Here is an 18,336-nt window from a genome sequence, read left to right on the forward strand (position 1 = left end):
GAAAAGACGAGTCAGAGAAGAGGAGAAAAAAAGACTTTCCAAGCCTGGGATCGGAGTAGGTTGTGTGTGGAAGGCAGAGACTGAGCTCTTGAAAGATGCAAGCGAGCCATGTAGATATCCTTTTGTTAATCATAGTTCCCAGCCTGGTGTCTGCATGACAGCAGATACTCAGTATATTTCTGATTAATTAAATTCACAGATTAAGACACTGGAATTCAAATCTGGAGGATGTTGAGTAGAACAAACTGAGTACTTAAGAGAAGTAGAATGTAAGGCTGGGAAGGGGAGGGGAGTGGGGGGGGAGGGGCAGGGAGGGAGGAAAATTAACACTTACCTGGGAATCATGTGCCAGATTCTGCGGACGGGTATTCATCCCTCATCTCACTTAAGCCTGACAATCATCCTATGGCAGGCTAGTGGGTGATGTCAGTAAAGCAGCAAGACTGAGGTAAGAAAAAAAAGGGGGGGGGAGAAGTCCTGAGGAACAGAGGAAGGGGAATCCAATGTGGGCAAAACAATACAACTTGATAAGAAAGAGGAGAACATCTCCTAGAAGATTTGCCACCAACCTTTTAAAACTGATAAATCTTATTTTTAATAGTGTCAGTAGAATCCAGATTCCTGAGCTATTTTCTCTTACTGTTTCTCAAAAAATGAACAAGAATGATACATTTAGGGTAATTACCATGGTAATTCGTTCTCTTTTAAAGGGATGTATCCCGCTTCCTAGTTTCTGATCTCCTGATACCTTCCCAGGTCTCTATTTTTTTGCTCTAAAAATAATCTTTGGTAGTTGAAGGTTTCAGTTAATTCAGCTGCAGTCCTGAATTTCATGCCATCTGGAACCACTAATTTTATTTTGCTTGAATTATCCAAGTATGCTCTTACCTGAATTTCAACAGCAGCTATTCTTAAAGTCCTCATTACTTTCTAATTTTCCAGAACACATTTCTTCCTTTTCCAGTATGTTAAAAGAAATGATTAAGATACTAAAAGAATTGAAGGTCAGTGGAAAGTGCTACTTTGAGAGGTCTCCATTTTCACAATATATGTCAGTAAGATTTGGTTGAAACAATCAATTTCCACTTGTTAATTGTCTTTCCCATGTTAATTAAAAGCCTCTTCAAGGATTATTTTTAATACCTTCATTTTCAAATCAACGGGATACTGACTTAATTTGCTTTGAAAGCTATTTACTAAAACTGAGTCACAAACAATTATTGCAATAACTAATGGGTCCTAGGTGAGCTCCTAAGCCTGGGAAAGGAATCAGCAAGTGACGTCATTGATCCAGGAGCACGTGCTTTCGAGGAACTGCACAGTAGTCCGTGGAACCCGGAGCTCCCAGGAACTGCCCACACCCAGCTTTATTTCCTTCTAGACACTGGACCCACATACAAGGACCAGCCCAGCGTAGTCTCCACCCACCCCTCGCTCAGGAGTTTCAGGAGCTCGCCTCAAAGCTCGCGGAGCTCTTCCGACAGCTCCCCGGCATCCTCCTGGGGCTGGCCCCTGCGCTGAGACGGAGCTCCGGTGCATGGGGACCTACCTTCCTATAGTGCTCATGGCCTCCCCACCTAAACTTGCACATGTCTCGGCCCTCAGATTCCCCACAGGAGGCGAGACCGCCCACTACCTCACCTCAGAGCACCACACTAGCTTTTTGGTTGAATTTTCGCTTATCGCTTCTCAGATCCTTTGACTTCCACGCCTTCGCTTTGGAGTGGACCTCCACAGTCCCCTCAGGCAACCATGGGAGGGACCGAATTCCTTTTAGCCTTGCTCTTTCTCAGTCTAGTTTATCTTAGTAACACTCAGACCAGGTTTGATGCAACCTAAGCTTTAAAAGCAATTTTGATATCTGAAAAAAACTTTCAACGGACAAGCAGCAGGAAATGACAGCAAGTACAGAATGATTCAAACTGCAGTTGTGTTTTTAAAATTAATAAAATGAGGAATAAGATGCGTGCAGAGAAGTCTGTGTAAAGTCGTGTAGAGGACGTTCCAGGCCAAGATAATCACAGATTCAAAGGCCCAGAGGAGTAGGAGCACAGAACGGCTTTGCTGGTGTGAAAAGTGTTGAAGGCAAAGTGGATGCAGATGCAGCTGGCCAACCGCAGAAACGTGACCAAGGGCCTGTGTACTAGGAGTATAAATTTCCTCCTGAGAGAAGTCTTGAGGGGAGGAGTAATAGAAGCCGACTTCTCAGTGTTGAAGGCATTGTGGCAGTGTTGGGAAAGAGAGAAGACTGGAGACACAGGAGCCCATAGGGAGCTGTACCCTTAGCAAAGAAGATGCAACGGAGTACCTGAGTTACGGGGCTCAGACCCGAGGAACAGAAGTGAAAAACACTTCACAGTGATCATGGACGGTAGGGAGTGACTGCTGACTGGGGGAAGAAGAAACGAAAGGGAAGAATGAATGTCTGGGTTGCTGAGTTGGATGGATCTGTGGAGAAGTTGATGAGCCCACAGTACACAAATCCACGTGTTCACTCATTAATCCATACTTCTACCAAACATTTAGTAACTCCTACGTGCTCGAACTATCTGGAATATGCAGTTAGATACACAACCCTGGAAGTCAGGAGAGATGTGTGGGCTGGTGAACACACAGGCAGCACTGGAGTGCCATGAGAATCAATAGAAAAAGCAAAGGACAGCTTGTAAAACTAGAGGGTGAAACAGCTGGATGAGGCAAATTTTAAAGGTTAGACCTTTTAAAAATGCTTAGTTCAAATGGAAAAATTCTTTGGGCAATAAAACCGGGAAACATTATTGGGACAATTGACAAAATTTCAACCTGATCCATGAATTATATAGGTATTGCGTGAATGTTAAATATCCTGATTTTAATAATTGTACTATGATCATTGAAAAGAATGTATTTTTTTCTAAGGAAAGACATTCTGAAGTATTTAAGGGTAGAGGGGTATTGTCTGCCACTTAACTCTCTGATGGTTTAGGAAAATAATATATATTTAACATGTAATTATAATTTAATTTATAAACATATAAATTCATCTAATATGTAAGTATGATTTAGCTTAATATGTAAATATATACATTATATATATGTCTAGAGAGACAGAGAGAACATACCAAAGCAGTTGGGTAAAGTGTAAACAATTAGTAATCTGGATAAAAGATATTCAGGTTTTATTATCTATTCTTATTACTTCTCTATAGGTTTTAAATGACTTCAAACTATAAATTTATATAAAAATTAAAATTTACACAAAAACTTGAGGAAGTGGGGTCATTTAGGAAAGGTCAAAGAAAAGGAAAAATTGTGGAAGAAATCATTTTCAAGGCTATTTAATATAAATAAAGTAAAAAATATGTCTTTTGATAGAAGACATATGGAATCTGACCCATTGTTTAATAAGCATTCCTCGATTAAAAAAAAAACTATGTAAGCAAAAGAATGGAGCTGGGATATTAAAATTCTGGACAAAATCAGCAAGTGGAGAGGTTGCCTGGGAATCAAGGATTTCTGGCCACTGCATAGTAAATGTCTGTGACAAGTGCTAGCTCTGATCAAGATAAGTCCACTGCAATAAAAGTCTTTAACCCTTGTCTGAGAGCTGGAATAGGGCTTCTTTTGCTCAGAGGCAGCCTTTATGAATTTGTAAGAGCCCTTCTAGCCTTACACGCTTGATGGCATACTATGTGTTTTGGCCATCCTACCCTTGTCACTTTCATGTGGTTGTCTATAAATATCTTCCCAAGGCAGGACTACAGGCAATAATTCAAACATATTCTTACCTTTTCATTTTTCTTGGGGACAATAAAAGTATCGATTGTCTTAAGGATTATACGCACTAATTACCTATAAAGGGAAATTCTGTGAGTTGCATGTTAAGTGGGAACTTCTGATGAGGATAGAGGTGTGACAAGGACATGGAAAGCCAGTGCAGGAAGAGTGTTGTACAGCAGAGAGAGAGTAGAAGCAGAAACTGGCAAGGGGCAGGTACTCTCCATCTCTGACAACTCTTTCTTCTGTATTTTTGCTTTAATCTCCTCTCACAGCCGATGAGCTTCCTCTTTATGATCCATAATTAAGACACTGTTTACTCAGAGCACCTGCTTTAGTGAAAATGAAACATAAAATCTAGTCATAATTTGAATGCATTAAAATATACAATTTTCCTGCCTATTGATTTTCCACAAAGATGCCAAGACTACTCAGTGGGGGAAGCACAGTCTTTTTAACAAGTGGTGCTGGAGCAACTGGATTTCCACACTCAAAAGAATGAGTTTGGACTCCTACCTCACACCATATACAATAATTAACTCAAAATAGATCACCTAAATAACTGAAACCATAAAACTCTTAGAAGCAAACATAGCAGCAAATCAGTATGACCTTGCATTTCACAATGAATTCTTTGATATGACAACAAAAGCATGAGCAACTAAAGAAAATATAAATAAATTGGACTTCATCAAAGTTAAAAACTTTTGTGCATCAAAGGATATTATCAAAAAAAAAATAAATGAAAGACAACCTACAAAATGGATAGAATATTTGCAAATCATATATTTGGTAAGGGTCTAGTGTCCAGAATATATAAATAGCTTTTACATCTAAAGAACAATGAGGGGTGCCTGGGTGGCTCAGTTGGTTAAGCATCTGACTTCTGCTCAAGTCATGATCTTGGGGTCCTGGGATCAAGCCTCGAATCAGGCTGCCCACTCAGCAGGGAGTCTGCTTATTCCTCTCCCTCTGCCCCTCCCCTTCCCTCCGCTTATGCTCTCTCTCTCTCTCAAATACATAAATAAAATCTTCAGAGAACAATGAGATATCACCTTATGTCTGTCAGAAGGGCTAAAATCAAGAAGATAAGAAATAAAAAGTGTTGACAAGGATGTGAAGAAAAAGGAACCCTCGTGCCCTGTTGGTGGGAATGCAAATTGGTATGGGCACTGTGGGAAAGAGTATGGATGTTCCTCAAAAAATTAAAAATAGAAATACCATGTGAACCAAAAATTCCACTACTGGGTATTTACTCAGGGACACTGAAAATACTAACTCAAAAAATATATGATATAATCTCTATGTTTATTGCCACATTATTACAACAGCCAAACCATGGAAGCAACTAAAGTGTCCATCAATAGATGAATGGATAAGGAAAATGTGTATACACATATATACACAATGGAACATTACACGGCCATGTAAAAGGATGCAATTGTGCCATTTGAGACAACATGGGTGGACCTAGAGGGTATTATGCTAAGTGAGATAAGTCAGACGGAGAAAGACAAATACCATATGATTCTACTCATAAATGGAATCTAAAAAAGTGAATAAATAAACAAAAAGCAGAATCAGAACTATAAATACAGAGAACAAACTGATGGTCACCAGAGGGGAGGAGTGTGGGGTGTTGGGCAAAATGGGTGAAGGGGATTGGGAGACACAGGCCTCCAGTTATGGAATGAGTAAGTCACAGGAATAAAAGGCAGAGCATAAGGAATATGGTCAATGATATTTTAACAGCAATGTACTAGGACAGATGGTAGCTACACTTGTGGTGAGCATCGCATAATGTGTAAACTTGACAAATCACTAAGTTGTACACCTGAAATTAATGTAACATTGCATGTCAACTATACTCAAAACATGGAAATACCCCCAAAAATTTTAAAATTAAAAAAATAAAGAACAAAAGACAACTCAATTTAAACATGGGCCAAAGGACTTGAATAGACATCTCATCAAACAAAAGATACAAATGGCCAACATACACATGAGAAGACGCTCAACATTTTTAGTCATTCAGGAAATGTAAATCAAAACCACAACGAGGTACCCCTTTACACCCACTAAGATGACTATAATTTTTTTAAATGAAAACAAAATCGAACCCTCATATATTGCTTCTGGGAATGTAAAATGGTTCAGCAATGCAGAAAACAGTTTGGTGGTTCCTCAAGATGTTAAACACAGACTTCCCAATACCCAGCAATTCCACTCATAGGTAAATACCCCTCAAAATTGAAAACAGGCTCTTAGACCACTAGATGGATGTGCACATTGATAGCAGCACTATCACAAGAGCCAAGAGAGGCAGACAACCCAAATGTCCACCACTGGATGAATGAACACACAAACTGTGGCATAAACGTACAATACAATATTAGCCACAAAAAGAAATGAAGGGTTGATACATGCTACAGTATGGATGAACTTTAAAATTATTATGTGAAGTGAAAGGAGCTGGACACAAAATATCACATATTTTATGATTACATTTATTTAAAATATCCAAAATAGGTAAACCCATAGACAGAATGCCAACTGGTGGTTAACGGGGCTACGGGAGGGAAGTATGGGGACCAACTGGTTAAAAGGGACGAGGTTTCTTTTCGAGGTAATGAAAACATTTTAGAGCTAGATTGAGGTGGTAGTTGTGTAACATTGTTAATATTCTAACATCACTGAACTATTCACTTTAAACCCAGCTTTTACATCAGCATGGATGGGACTGGAGGAGATGATGCTCAGTGAAATAAGTCAAGCAGAGAAAGTCAATTATCATATGGTTTCACTTATTTGTGGAACATGAGGAAGAGTGTGGAGGACATTAGGAGAAGGAAGGGAAAAATGAAGGGGGTGAAATTGGAGGGAGAGACGAACCATGAGAGACGATGGACTCTGAGAAACAGACAGGGTTCTAGAGGGGAGCGGGGAGGGCGGATGGGTTAGCCCGGTGATGCGTATTAAGGAGGGCACGTACTGCACGGAGCGCTGGGTGTTATACGAAAACAATGGATCGTGGATCACCACATCAAAACTAATGATGTATTGTGTGGTGACTAACATAACATAATAAATTTTTTTAAAGATTTTATTTATTTATTTGAGAGAGAGAGAATGAGAGATAGAGAGCACGAGAGGGAAGAGGGTCAGAGGGAGAAGCAGACTCCCCGCCGAGCAGGGAGCCCGATGCGGGACTCGACCCCGGGACTCCATGATCATGACCTGAGCCGAAGGCAGTCGCTTAACCAACTGAGCCACCCAGGCGCCCATAATAATTTTTTTTTTTAAAATTACATTAGAAAAAAATAAAATAAAATAAATAAAATTGTTAATTTGATGTTAGGTCATTTCATGTCAACAAAAAAAGAAAGAAAAGAATTTTCTTCCTTTCTCTTACTGATCTGAGTCTCCAATTCCACCTGACAGTGAAAGATACACTTAGCCACGATTTCTGGTTCAAAACTCATTGTCGTTGGGTAAATAGTCTATTCAAGCTTTTCAAGTCAATCTCCATTCGAGCCACAATCCTTCCAATGGTTGACCTCCTCTCACCTTCTTTGGGGTGATTCTCATGATATCATGGCATGGACCGAGATAAAGCAGACAGGGAGGGTAGAGTTGCTTCTTCCCTGGCATCTCCTGATACGCCTCACTGTCTGAAATCCTGAGTTGTCTGTTCTTTCAGCTTGGACAATGTATGGAGGTTATTCCAGTGGGTGAGGATGAGCCAGTTTTGCACTTCTGTGATTCTCTGTGAGGTTCCAGCAGCACCTCCACTATTATGCCACAGCCTTTGCTAGGAGGAGCCCTTTACCTCACACACCGTGAATCCCACTTGGGCACAAAGACATCTGGCTATGGCACATGCCACTCTCGGTTACCAGAAAGGGTCAGGGCATGGCCGGTGCTCTCCACAGTGGACTAACAACTAAGCAACTGGGTCGTGTAGTCATGTGTCTGGCAAGTCCAAAATCCGTAGTGCGAGCTAGCAGTCTGGAGAGTCGGGTAAGCATTGACATTGCAATCTTGAGTCTGAAGTCTGGAAATTGAGGCAGAATATGTCACAGTCCGGAAACAGAATTCCTCCTTGTTTAGCAAACCTCAGTCTTTGCTCTTAGGCCCCCATATGATTGTATGAGGCCCACTCTCATTATGGAGGGTGACCTGCTCTACTTAAAGTCAACTGACCAAATGTTAATCGTGTCTAAAAATACCTTCCCAGCAACACGTAGACTAGCATTTGACCAAACAACTGGACACCATGGTCCAGCGAGGTTGACACATAGAATTATTCATCACAGTGTCATAGAAGGAGCGTGTGTTCCAGCCCGGGGCAGTGTGCTTACATAAGAAAAAATAAAATGCTGCTCTATTTAACCCACCATTTTCCTGTTACTTTTTGCTGAACCTAATCCTGACTGATGGGTCTGCTGTCTTATTCTCCTAAATTACAGGATGCTGGATCCCACTTCCTTCCTCTGGGAACCCTAAGTGGTCTAGGGAAGTGGAGTGCTTCCTGTTTCTCCCTTGTCCTCCAAACTCTGTTATCCACACTCCTTTCTCCGCCCACAGCCTGGAGTTTATTTAATATTAGGCTGTGGAGTGAAAATCCTGTTCTCCTTCTTCAAAATCACCCCCAGTCTCCCCAGTCTCCCACCATCAGGATCGCACAGTCTCTCCTTGGATGATGAGAGGCCATGGTCGTGGGGAAGGAGGGGCGCAGGTGCACTGCTGCCCTTGGTGTCTCAGGTAGCTGGGCTGCCACGGTGGAATACTGCATGTGCCCTGTGGCCATGCTCACTTCCATTCCAGTCACACCCAGAGACAGAGCAACTGTCCCCGAGCCACAATTCTAAATTCCCAGAAAAGAGAATGTATGACCCCATTTGGAGTTCTTATCTGCTTCTAGGCCACCCAGCTGGGACAAGGGATGAGGGTCAGGTAGGGACATCCTTCCATGGTGAGGTTGCAATTCTAGACCCATTATGCAGATGGGCTTTGCTGCAACATTCCCTGTCTACAATTAGAAACAGCTGTGGGTTTGAGGGGAAAGGCACAGGGGCAAGCATGTTTATAACACTGTCTACACAAGTTCTTGAACCTTTTTGAAGATGGGAAAATGACTTACTGAAAAAAGTTGAAAATGACACTAGCCATGTGAACTGCAGACATGGACTCATGTGAAACCATCCATTGCACAGAGCTTGCTTATAACTCTCTCTGCGAGTCCTGAGCCAGCTCTTGGAAGAGAACAGAGATGTGGATCACTCTTCTTTCCTTCCCCGCATATTCGCTGTGTCCACTCTTCTCTTATACTGCGTCTTCCAAGATTAAATGTTCTCGTTACTACTTATTTTCCCACGTGGTTAACTTTACTTTATCCAGTTGCTCAAAAAACAGTCCTTAAGGGTAGTTTAACTAAGATTCTGCTCTCCCCGTCCTGGTCTGCAAAGTGCTGCTGCTGGCTTTACTAGTTAACAGAAATGAGAGTGTGTGGTTGTTGTTCTTTACCCCCACACTAGTATTTTCTGCCAAACCAGCAGCTTCTCTCTGCCAGTATCAGCCTTCCATACTTCAGAGTGATGGGAGAAGCATTTAAAACCTCTTTATTGTGAGAAGGCTTACTTCCAATTGCAGTGGTAATGGAAAAATTAGCCTGGGCATACCCCTTTGATCTGTAACACCATCCTTCCAAATTTCAAATTGAACACTGAAATGTTAATTTCAAATTGAACATTGAATAGCAGAGTTTTGTGGGGTTTTTTTTTAATACATTGTGAGATTTTTTAATTCTTTATTAATTTATTTATTTAGGGTCTTCAATAAGCTTCAAAAAGGTCCAACATCAAGGATACTCTCTCAAACAGCTAGGACCCTACTAACATGATTTTTCCCTCATTTTAAATTTAGTGAATTATCAACTACATACCTCCTTTTCTTAACGAATACAGAAGTGAAACCAACTACAGCCCACACCCAAACCCCACCCCAAGCCCACTTAAGCCACTGGAGGCTACGAAGGACCCCTCATCAGAGTACCGTATTGGTGTGTCACATCTCACCATGCATGGTTTGTTGGTGTAGCTGCTGCATCTGGCATTATATATCAGCCAGGGTCAGGCGGGAGATGGAGGGTCCACTCGATTGGGATCACTGAGACAAGTCCCAGAACAGGACAATTAATAAAATCGTGTGGAGGTGAAGGATGGTGAGTCACCCTGTGGCTTCCAACAGTGGGAAGCCTTTGCCGCTCTGGATCTAGAGGGACGACGTGGTTACCAAAACCTTGAAAGGGCCAGTGTATCTCTAAGAGGTGGCTGTCTGAAAGCCATGATGCAGCTGACCCCGTGACCTGGCAGGGAGGGAGTCAGGGAAACGAGCTCCAGGCTCCTCTGGTGATTCCTGCCAGCCAGAGTGCCAGAAGGATGCCATCAATTCCATCCCCTCAGGGCCGCCTCCTGAGGCTCACACAGGGTAAAGAAGGAACAGAGAGCACCTGAGGAGCAAACAGCAATGATGCCAACATATCGAGATAACCATCTTATAAAAGACTCCCAGTCTTCCCGCCCTGTTCTGTCAAGCCAGAGGGTTCACTGGCTCATTTAAAACCTCACATAATCAGGGGCGCCTGGGTGGCTCAGTCGTTAAGCGTCTGCCTTCGGCTCAGGTCATGATCCCAGGGTCCTGGGATCGAGCCCCGCATCGGGCTCCCTGCTCGGCGGGAAGCCTGCTTCTCCCTCTCCCTGCTCCCCCTGCTTGTGCTCCCTCTCTCGCTGTGTCTCTCTCTGTCAAATGAATAAATAAAATCTTAAAAAAAAAAAAACACCTCTTGTAATCGGCCGGTTTCCATGTCCTGAGGACTGTGCTCAAGTCTCCTCTTTGGCTGAAAGAACTAGCAGAATAAGAGGTCAAGGTCAATGGGGTCTGCTCATCTTTGTTGCTCCTTTTTAAAGAGCCATTCCTGAGGTTAGAGATGAGCTCTTGTTCATGGCTTCGTTCCCAACTCCTTATTCAAGTGTTTGGTGACTCCCATGCAGTCATAAATACCTACTGAGCTCATGAATAATGAAGGATTTCATGGTCTTTTCTCCCTAAAATAGTCTTTAGCTAGAGGAACCATATGTCCTAGAGTAGACTACCCTTATTTCAAATATCCTTACTCAGTGTTCCCACTTAAGTACACTTACCTTTGACAGACCAAATGCTCTGATTTTCAGCTCCAAACACATTTATTGTAGCTACTGACACCTGATTATAATATGCGAGATGTAAGCACTGAGGGCAAAAATGGCCACTGATATAGCTTGCAGAGCTCATGTACTATGGTTATCAATATCCTTGCTCACTGGCACATTGTAATAAGCCAGCCCTAAAACCAATTTTGTGTGTTCAAAGGAAAATACAAAAATCAATTACCGAAGAAGGCTTATTTTTGTACTGCAACCTCTTGCCTCCCAGAGTAATCCAAAAATCATTATAGACCACCACATTCGTAGATACACACTCTTCACCTCTCTCCTGATAGATTTTTCTTTACAAAAAAGGGAGAAGAATGTGACAACCTGTTTATCGAAAGGTCTTTGTTTTACTATTATTTCAATTTGAATGTACAGTGCTTCTTTATTTCAATTTTTACAAACTAAGTTGTCAAATTTAGTCAGTTTAAAAGATAAGTGAACAAGAAACAGGATAATCACATGGCCTGTTATAAAACCATTTTTCTGTTTTATTAGTCACATTAGCATTCTATTGCCCTTTAAATGTCACAAGTTCAAGAGCACAGCTGTACACATCCCAGACATATTTCTTCTCATTATAACAAAGCATGAGGATACAATTTCCTAGGACATAGATAAGATGATAGAAAAACAACAAAATAAAAATCAAAACTTGTTGGGTACTGTTACATATAAGAAGCATGGTTATTTTTCAGTCAAAGTTTTGTCTTTGTTCCAACACTGAGCTCATCAAGAAATGGTTTCATTAGTTTATTGATACATACTATTGTTTCTTCTTTTATTATCTAAAACATGATTAGAAAAATAAAACATGTTTATTCTGAAACGTGCCAAAATGTAAGAGTGCCCCTTCATTCTAAAGGAAGGGAAATCGTGTCATGACGCGCAGTATTCTTCCAGAAGGGCTTGCTACCTGCCAACAAGATGGGCATCATTTCCAATGTTACATCACTGTAGTTACAGGTAAGAGTGGTTATAACATCCCTAGTATCTCAGAATCTACAGAGAGCTAGAGCTATCCCGGTGGACCCACTGAAGAAAGAGAATAGGGAAAGAACAAAGAGTGGATGGATTCTGATTGTTTCTCATGCCTCGAGTCCATGATTAGACTGTGCAGCAACAGGGTGAAATGTGGTTTGCAGCAGCATTTTCAAGAACTGATCCCCAGGAAATACACAAAAAAAGATTTCTTCCTTTGCCCTACCCTCCCAGGCATAACTCTTGGCATTTTCTGAAATTATGAATTCTTCATATTTTATCCTTCTCATCTCATCTATATGGGAGCCCTTCCAGTCCTCCTTCCTGTTTCTCAGACCTGTCTTCATTCGCCTATCTTTTACAACTTTCCTGGTTTATTATTTCTCTAATTTACATTGAGGTTTTCGATTCTTTTCTCTGACTCTGATTCTTCCCTATTTCCTGTGCTGCACTATGACCCAAATTGGCTTTCTGAGATAAACCCAGACAGAGGTTTCTCCTGATAAATAATATTCTATTTCTCCCTATTGCCTATATCAATGATCTCCAAATCTTGGGCAGAAAAGCAATATACATCTATATTTTCTGAACCCGTATGTGAAAGAAGCACAACAGTCACCATGTGGTCTACAGATCAAAAGCCTCACTTCTTAGGACAAAAAAAAAAAAATGAACTAGCTTAAGCAATAAGTATTGGTTGAACTAGACAGGAAAGCGTGTCACTAGTGAAGAGTAAAAACCAGAGATTTCTATGGCTCTGGGGCTTCTTTCATTCCATTTCTCCTCTCAGTACAGCAACTTCATATTTTCCTTTCACAAGTTACCTTTTCCCGAAGGTTGGAAGACTACCCTCTGGTATATCCTGGACTCACATCTTCAAGAGTTGCACAGGAAAAGAGGTTCCTCTCTGGTTCCAATCTGGGAAAGATTCCACTTGGCTTGGCCTGGGGTGGGGTGGGCTGCTATGATTGGCAGCTCCCACTCAGATCTTAGGTTGGAACGGAAGTCCCAGTGGTTTGTGAAACATACACGGTTCCTGTACAGAGGGGAGAGAGTGCTCTGCTGTGCCAACACAAAGCAGGTTTGCTACCGGGGCTCTGGAGATTCTCTGTGTTGAAAGCAGTCATTACAGACGGATCTTCTGTTCTTGTCATAGAGAATCTGGTTGTTATTATCCCTCCTGAAGGAAACATAAAATCTGGAAAAATGAAGAAAACAATGTTTTAAAAAACTTTAGAGAGTAATCGATATAGGAAAGAATTGAGTGTCTCTGTCCTCGAAGAAGGGAAGCAGAATGAGGTAAGGCTCCACGTCCCCACTGGCACTGTTACCCACAATAAGTGCCATTTTCAACTCAGAGGGATAAACACCACAGAAAGTCATCAGAGATTGGAGTCAAGGCTCAAAGGGCCACCTCCTCAGAATAAGGGCGAGGCTGAGAAGACCATCCCTAACAACGTTTAAAAACAATCCTCACCAGAAGTTGTTTACCTGCACTCCATATATCAAAAAAAAAAAAAAAAAAAAAGGAGGAAGGAAGACGACATGATCCAGAGACTCTAAATCTTTAAATTCTTAAACACCTTTATTGAGATATATTTCATATATCATAAAATTCACCCATTTAAACTGTACAGTTCAGTGGTTTTTCAATATATTCGCATCATTGTACAACCATCTCTTGCCTACTTACACAGGCTAGAACTTTCAATGCACTGTTGAATAGAAGTGGCTAGAAAAGTCTTATTTGTCTTGTTCTTGATCTTAGGGGGAAAACATTTAGTGTTTCTCCATTAAGTATGATATTGGCTGTGGGATTTTCCCAGATGACCTGTTTTGGATTAAGGAAGTTCCCTCTATTCATAGTTTGTTGAGTGTTTTTATAATAAAAGCATGTTGGATTTTTGTCAAGTGATTTTGCTATCTCCATTGAGATGTTCGCCTGAATTTTCTATTCTTCTATGAATACGGTGTATTACCCTGATTGATTTTCAGATGCTAAACCATCCTTCCCATCCAGTGATAAGTCCAACTTAGTCATTGTATGTTGCTCAATTTGGTTTGGTGGTATATTGTTCAGAAATGTTGTGTCTGTAGTCATAAGAGATATTAGTCTGTTGTCTTTTTTTTCTTGTGATAGCTGTCTGGATTTGATATCGAGGTAATACCAGCCACAGAATGAGTTAAGAAGTGTTCCCTCTTTTTCTGGATTTTGGTAAATTTTGTGGAAGTTTGGTATTAAATCTTTAAATGTCTGGTGGAATTTCCTAGTGAAGCATATCCTGACCTACGGTTTGCTTTGTTGCAGATTTTTATTTACTAACTCAATCTCTTGTGATTGTTTGCTTGTGACTGCTCTCTTCAGATTATTTATTTCCTCTTGAGCCAGTTTCAGTGGTTTGTTTGTTTTTATTTTTTTTTCTTTCTAGGAATCTTTGCACTTCATCTAAGCTATCTGATTTGTTGGCTTGTTTTGATCATAGTATTCCTTTATAATCCTTTTTATTTCTGTAAGGTCAGTAAGGATGTTCCATCTTTAATTCCTGATTTTAGTAATTTGAGTCTTAGTTTTTTGATCATTGTAGTTCAAGGTTGTCCATCTTATTGGAGAACAAATAGTTAAAAACAAAAAAGTCATTTATACAATCTTGTATACTCATTGACCTTTACCAGTGGCTCTTTTTCTCATATGGATTTGAATTGTTGTCTAGTGTCCTTTAATTTCAGCCTACAGCTCCCTTCAGCATTTCTTGTAGGGCAGGCTTGCGAGTAACAAACTCTCCATTTGTGTTTATCTGAGATGGCTTAATTTTTCCTTTGTTTTTGAAGAATAGTTTTGGCTGAAAATGGAATTCTCAGTTGATATTCTTTTTTCCTTCAGTACTTTTAATATGTCACCCCCCCACCCCCATCTTCTGCCTTCTTTGCCCTGGAAATAGCGAGTTGTTCACCTTACTGAGAAGCCTTTGTTTGTATTAAGTCATTTTTCTCTTGCTGCTTTTAAGATTCTTATTTCTGACTTTTGTCAATTTGACTGTGATGTGTCTGGGTCTAGTTTATTCTACTCAGAGTTTGTTGGAGTTCTTCAATATGCAGATTCATTTTGTTCATCAAATTCGAGGAGTTTCTTGACCTTATTTCCTCAGATATTCTTTCTGATCCATTTTTGACTGTTTCTCTTCCTCTTATCCTTGTGGTATTCCTTCCTGCACATGTTGGTGTCTTTGACGGGGCCCAAAAGGTCTTGGAGGCTCTATTCATTTTTCTTCACTCTTTTTTCTTTATGTTCCCCAGACTCTATAATCTCTATTGACAGATCTTCAAGTTCACTGATTCTTTCTTCTAATAGCTCAAATCTGTATTGAGACCACCTAGCAAATTTTTTAGTTCAGTTATTTACTTTTTGAGTCCCAAATTTCTATTGGAGATACATACATACATATATATTTTTTGCTATAGAGTGAATATTTGTGTGCCCTCAAATTTATAAGTTAAAACCCTAACCCCTAACGTGATGGTGTCAGAAGGTGGTTATCTTTGGGAGGTAACTGGGTCATAATTGGAACCCTCATAATGGAATTGATGCCCTTATAAACAAGAGAAAGTGCTCTCCCCACCCCCACCATAGGATAGTACAATAAGAAGGTGGCCATCTGTGTACCAGAGAAAGCATCCTCACCAGATACCTGGTTTGCCAGCACTCTGAACTTAGCTCCAGAACTTAAGAAATAAACTCCTGTTGTTTACACCATCTAGTCTATGGGTATTTTGTTATAGCAGCCTGACCTGACTAAGACAAATTTCTCTCTCTTTGTTGATATTCTTTTTTTGGTAAGACCTGGTAGCCACATTTTCCTTTAATTGTTTAGACACTCTGTCTACTAAGTCCAAATCTGAGCCCCTCAGGAACATTTTCTGTCAACTGTTCTTTTTATTATGAGTGTGGCATACTTTCTTTTAGTTCTTTGTATGAGACATACTTTTTTTACTGAAACCAGAACATTTTAGATAATAACAAATCAAGTATTAGATTCCTTCACACACGCACACCCCAAAGTTTGTTTCTGTTGCTGAATTTAATTTTCTTCATTGTAGCTCAGTTGTTTAGCTACTTTTCTATACTAATTCTATAGGTTCTATTTATTTAAATATATAGGATATATTATATATTATAATATTGTATACATAGGACATTTACAGCAACTGAGTTCTCTGTTAACTTTTTGTTTAAATCTTCATTTTTATTTTTAAAACTAGCTTCATATGGGTCAGACCTGGATCAGTATAATTTAGTGCCAACCAATGATTACTTAGTTGGAAGATTTTCTTCTTTGCCTTTTCTGTATGTCTTCTACTCTTTGCTAGGTTGGTCAGTAGGGGGATGCATGTCTTCAAACATCTGGCACTTTACAAGACAGCTTTAACTTTTGCTCCCTGCTGTGCATAAAGCCAAGGTCAACCAGAGGGGAATGACTGGTACTTCCTGTTTCCCAAAGTCTTTCTTTGTCATGCACACACCTCTATGGATGCACGTAGCCTTTTAGATCACAGAAATAGATCAGAGCTTTTCAAATTCCTTTTCATTGTGCAGGTTTCCTTTTAAATTCTGCCCAGGCTCTTGTTTGCCTCAGCTAAAATCACAGCCCTAGGCAGGTGAGATGTTGCCAGCAATCAGCAGTTTGCTAACATTTTTGTAGTAACCAATACATTTAAAAATTTAGATGAAATTAGAAAATACCCCAAAAAGCAAAACTTTTCAGGATATATTGAAATAAAAATAGACTATCTAAATAGCACTATTATGATTAAAGTAAGTAAACTTATAATTAAAAACTCCCAGAACAAAAGCTCCAGTTCCAGAAAGCTTTACCAAAAAATTCCTCAGATTTTTAAGGAAGAAATGACAATCTTATACTAACTCTTTTAGGGGATAGCAAAGAGCATGGAAACCTTGCTAACCAAACATTACCAAAAAAAGGAAACTCAGACTAATCTTTCATGAACATAGATACAAAAGTCCTGAACAACAAGCTGACTAAATCAAGCAGCAAATAAAAAGGGATAATACACTGGGATATACTGAACTGACTTCAAAAGCAAGGTCTTAGTAATACTCTTATAATATCAAGAGCCAATGTAATTCTCCAAATCAATAGCATGAGCGGGGAAATTCACATGATTAAATCGACGAACACAAAAAACATTTTTATAATGTAACTGTTAATGATAAAAATCTTTCAGAAAACTAGGGATAAAAGGCAATGCACTAATCTGATAGAAGGTATGTGTAAAATACACAGGGAGAACGTATTCAGTAGTGGAATGTTGAAAGCCTTCCCTCTGCAATAGGCTATGCTGAAATCACACCTGCTACTGCTATTATACACAGACCCTAACCAATGCAGTAGGGAGGAAACAGAAAGGAATGGAAAATGTGAAATTAAATCTGAAATTACTTACAGGAGGCATAGCTATGTACTAAAAAATTTACCAGAATCTATACATAATTTATTAGAATTAATAGGTATGTTTAGAAAGGTTGCTCTAACAACCTACAAATACAAAAATAGAAAAGTAAAAATGCCAAGTTCAAACATTTTTTATGCCAACAACAAGCAGAAAACAAAATACAGAGAGGTAGCTGTTCCTTTTTCTTCCTAGACAAATCCAGGCCAAGCCGTTGTGAAGGATCAAGCAAAATAGCTTTCTCCTGGGGGGTTGGGGATGGCCCAGGGTGGAGTTTGGGAACCAGAGCAGTAGGAGGGAGATAATCCACACGTGGGAACACGACAGGGCCTCAGGCCCAAGCACAGGGGCAGGCCTGCCGTACAGGGTCAGAGTTCAAGCAGGGTGAGCAGGGTGTCCCAGGGTAGGGGTGAAGCAGGCCACAGTGAGGGGCACACCAAGCAGGACATGCTGGCAGGTACAAGGTCTGGCCTATGGTGTCAGCCTGAAGAGGGTGAGCATCCATAAAAAAGGACAGGGTGAAGAAGAAATAGGAAATTAGTTACATTTGGAGATTGGTCAAGTAAGTAAATTATTCCAGAGAATGAGAGCAGATTTTATGTCAGCAAACAGTTTATCAAATAATGGCAAGGGAGAAGAAAGCTAGAATTTACCCTGTGGTATTAGACTATAATTAGAGTTGTCAGTGTGAGCTAACACATTCCGATACACGTAGAAATATATGGAAACCAATGGAGATGTATGTGCACACACTCACTCCCGTACATACACATACATACCACGCACACACATATGTTCATATATACCCCCTCCATCTCCTGCGAGGCCTCAGAACAGCTGTGCCCAGCAGCAACGATTACACCTAGTGGTGCACAGATAGTCC

This window comes from Callorhinus ursinus, unplaced genomic scaffold (assembly GCF_003265705.2).
Source record: "Callorhinus ursinus isolate GAN/ISIS: 27379988/994484 unplaced genomic scaffold, GSC_fseal_2.0 scaffold6, whole genome shotgun sequence".
Taxonomy (NCBI): domain Eukaryota; kingdom Metazoa; phylum Chordata; class Mammalia; order Carnivora; family Otariidae; genus Callorhinus; species Callorhinus ursinus.